Raw genomic sequence first — 4,652 nt, forward strand, 5'->3', positions numbered from 1 at the left:
TGAGGGTTCTGTGTTTTACATGACTGACTGAATGGTTACCTGCAGTTGTGTGTATTATGTGTATGCATCTGTGTATCATAAAAATAGAGCAAATAATGTGTATAGGATTCTCACTGAGCAGTATGCCTTTTGTAAAAACAAAATCTGGTATCAATTTTACAGTAGACATATTCACCATTAACTCATAGCTTATTCACATTTATATACATTTTATATTGACTTTAAAAGTCATTAAAAAGCAGTTTACTTGTTCTGCATGACTCTTCTGCGTGCTCTATAACTACTTCAAAATTAAGATTTTTCAAAACAATTTTGCTAATAGTAAGTAATGAAGTTGCACCTAATGACAATTTTAATGTACTTTGGTCAGGATGTGTTTTTAAGGTGTTAGTCCTATTATGACAATAAATACAGTATATTCTTATGTAACAAAAAACAGAACTACAAGTGTTAATAGTGTCAAAATAACTCAGGTTATGTTGCCCATCCTAAAGTGAGGTCTTGCTCAGCATGTTGCAGAATATTGTCATGCAGAATAAGACATTAGTAAGTGTTTTGTAATGATTTATGATTAAGAGCCAGATGCTACTAATATGTATGCTAATAACTAGTTCATGTTGACTATGCATACCTTAATATCAAGTACAACATCCCCACGTTTCATCAAAGATTTTATTGAAATAAGTCTGTGTCATACAGTACAAGGCAGAAAAAAACAAGCATTAGCACACCCACTTGGAAAGTGAGCGAGTTTAAACTTTTATCATAGTATATTCATCACTGACATTAAGCAGTGTCACAAAGGGTGGTCACACTTTGACCCTGAGTCGTCTCTGCTGACAGGCAACTCTGCTATGCAGCCCTGTCACTCAACCTCCTGCACCAACAATGGCAGAAATTCCAGTGTGTTTGTTTGGTTAAGGACAGAGCTCTCAGAAACCCCTGAACCTCCTCAGGATCCACAGCAGCCTCACTCACCCTGAGAAAGAAGACAGTGTCAGTCCTAGCCCAGACAGCAGGAGTAAAGTTCACCCGCCGTCTTGAGAATACTCAGCTCCATTTAGCAATTGTGTGTCTTATGTCCCTCCACAATGGAGCAAACAGGCTAAATCCACCTTGAAATGCACTTAGTAGAACATGTCAACATGTCAGGGTGCGCTCGGTTCTACGCTTTGGCTTAATCCAGCCCATTGAATGCTGACAGTTGTCTGTGAGTCAGACATTCACGAGGTCTTTGTCACTTCAGGTCTTGAGCCCCAGCAGCCACACTGGAGGAGTAGAACCCTCAGAAACACGTTAAAACACACAAGTTGGGTATACAGCCCTGCAGCCAGAGTGAAAGCCCCAGGAGGAGGAGAAACCGATACATACCTTGTGTAAACATTAGAAAAAATGACGCTAGTAACAGAAAAGACTAAACCTGGGTGAGGATTATCCCTAAGAAATGAATAGGGGCCAATTATGACTGCTCTGTTGTATTGCCAGTTTCTGGCTCAAGAGCTTTCAGCTTGAGATGCCTGCAGGGCCTGGACAAGGTGCAATGGCTGGGGGGAGTGTTCTTACAAGGCTTGATGCAGGAAAAGAGCTCTCAGACTCATAAGCTTAGGTGAGACTCCAAACTGGTTTGCTAGATTTTGGTGTTTTCATGAATCTGGCCGCCCAAGTTCAAGACAATTAGCTCAAAGTAATGAGTAAAACCATGTACTAAGCCCTGATAGTAGGCTCAAAAAAACAAGAACAATGTGTACACAATGTCAACTACTACTTTTCCAGGGCTCACATTGATTACTAGTCATAAACGCCAATAATTGATAATATTTAGAAGTGATATACCTTTGCATTAATAATTCTTCATTCATATTATTGGTGTTGACTGATCTCACCCTTGTTCAAATTGTTTTCTTTGTTGCACTGGAACTTCATAGACCAAGGCAAGGACATATCAGAACCTTGAATCAGGACTGTGACTGAGTCTGCAAATACTCCCCATCTGGAATGTCAAGGATGTTGTGTTTTCTTCACACATCTAAAGACTACATTTTTATTATTGTTGCAACTCTGGCTGCTACAAAGTTTCCATCAGCAACGTACCTCCTTTCTTGACTTTTCATTTAAGTAACGTGCAGGGAACCCGTCGATTAGGTGGGCGTTTGTCAGAGTGGGGTGCTGCTCGTAGCCTAGTAGAGGTGAGGGTCTGTGAAATGAGCTTATCTGACCCCTGATAAGAACAGGATACCCCTAGGAACAGTCTAAATTCAATACACATGGCTGCTGCTGCCTTTATCTAAGGGGATGTGGGTGTTAGATGTAGCAGCAGTTGTGTTTTGCCTTTCTAGTCTGGGTCCAGCCCTACCAGTGCTTGTAGCCGACAGTGAAAAAAGGTTGTGCAACAGTATCACTGTTTGAGGTTTGACTCCCCAGATGTCACTACGAAAGCAATCATCATCTACAACCTCAACTCTTAAATCATTTAGGCAGTTCTTTTGCCACACAGGAAACCATCTTATTACCTCTGGAAGCTGCACTCAGATTTATTGAGCTGATGTTTGATGATGAGGTGCAACAAAGCTGTGTTGTTTGTGTGCACACGCATGTGAAAACAACGCAAGACACTCTGATGTTTGGATATTAACAAGACATGTCTGGTATTCTATATTTGGAAATGTTATGATGATACAGTTGCGCCTCCTACTTTTAACTGCCTCAAAATCTCGATCATCTATTCATTATTTGATCTGAACAGATGACATGTTGTAGATTACTCCAGTTGATTTCATGCTGAAGGGTTTCAGAGCTGCATGGTTGTATACATTAGCAGGGGGATTTTATAACAGCCTGATGTCATTTTTGTCTGTAGTCCAGGTTTTTGGGTCTTATAATAGCAGAATTGTTTTTGCAAAGCCTGGCTTAAATGGTCCTGTCGCTTCCTATTAGCACCAAGTATGATTATTTATTCACTTTTTCAATGCAGTCAAATATTGGAAATGTGTAATATTAAAGTGCTTCCAATAAGCATTAGTCAGTAAATAATAAGGCCCTAGTAAATCCTTGTAACATGCCAAGTGGTGAATATTATTATGTATTTATAAAATGTAAGTGTTAAGTAAACTGATTGTTAGAGTAAGATGTAAGATACTTATCAGCACTTACAGGAAACATATTAAGTTTAGAGACTGCTTAATAGCACTGGTCTACATTTTTTTTAGAAATGATTTGCTTCAGAGATTAAATGTGCTAAATGTTACGTATTTTAATAAGATTAATTGGAAAATAAATGACAAAAGTGCCAGTTTGCTGATGTTTTCAAGGTATATGATTAAGTGTTATTACACATATATATTGGTTTTATGTACATTTATATAATAGTTTTATAAATCTTCCACTAAATAGAACCTGTAAAGTGAATATATTCTAATGTGCAGACAGTGTTTTGAAGTAGATCTTGTAGCTCTGAGACAAATATTCCTTTTGAGTCAAACCCATTCTCTCGTTAATTCTTGAATTTCACATTTTGACCCAAGGCTGTATCTTGGAAAGTTCAGTCAACCAGCATTTTTTACTTGATTTTTCTTAATCAGTGACTCTCATGTGGTAAAATTTCATTATTTTTATTCTGGAAGCATTTTCCTTGTAGACCAGTGTAATCAAAGAAGTGGTTTGAGCTTTTTATGGTTTTAAATGAAAGCGAATCTATTTTGCAGAATTAACTTACATACTCCATTTTTTAACCTTTACCATGCTTTTCCCTCAATTTATTTCTTAAAATTAATGCTTTGTTATCCCTTAAAGGTTTAGGATTATTTTCGTGGCGACTATTTTCCTTTGCATTTTGCATTTTTTAGTACTAATCAGGTATTTTCCTTTATTTAATTTCTTGATTATGTTTTTATTGTAGATATTCATGAAAACTCAGAGTAAATTCAAAGGTTATTTTGTCAGAATAGAGGAAACTGGAGAAGTGACATTTTCAGCACAATACATCATTAACAGAACATAAAAACAAGTATCTACAACCACTGTCATTTGTCAAACTAAGTGAGTTTTATTGGTGAATCAATTTTTGCAGAAAATGATGGTGATTCCATGTTCACAACACAACGTCGGAACGTTTAAATAAGACAGATATGATGTTGATGCACTTTACCTTCATTATTTATTGATGGCATTAATGGTTCAAAAATGATTAAACATGTTAAATTAGTGAATGCTTTTGGTCACTGGTTGTTGTTTTGTTGTTTTGCCTTTTGCAGCTACTGGATTTAATGCAAGAACTATGCCATATACTGTATATTATGTCTAATTCATATAATATTCATATAATAAATATGGATATTAACTATCGTTAAGTGAATGTCCTGCACTTCCTGTCCAATACCCTAAAGCAAAACATTTATTTATTGTACCTTTGACAGTCTAAGCCACAGGTGTCACATGCGGCCCCTGGGCGAAAACTGGCCCGCCAAAGATTCCAATCTGGCCTTAGGATGAATTTGTGAAATACAAAAATTACACTGAAGATATTAACAGTCAGTGGTGTCAAAATCATTTTAGTTCAGGTTCCATATACAGACCAATATGATCTTAAGTGGGTCTGATGAGTCAAATGCTATCATAATATACTGAAAACTGCAAATTTTCTCTTTGTTTTAGTT

The sequence above is a fragment of the Sphaeramia orbicularis genome, chromosome 9, assembly GCF_902148855.1.
Source record: "Sphaeramia orbicularis chromosome 9, fSphaOr1.1, whole genome shotgun sequence".
NCBI classification, from domain to species: domain Eukaryota; kingdom Metazoa; phylum Chordata; class Actinopteri; order Kurtiformes; family Apogonidae; genus Sphaeramia; species Sphaeramia orbicularis.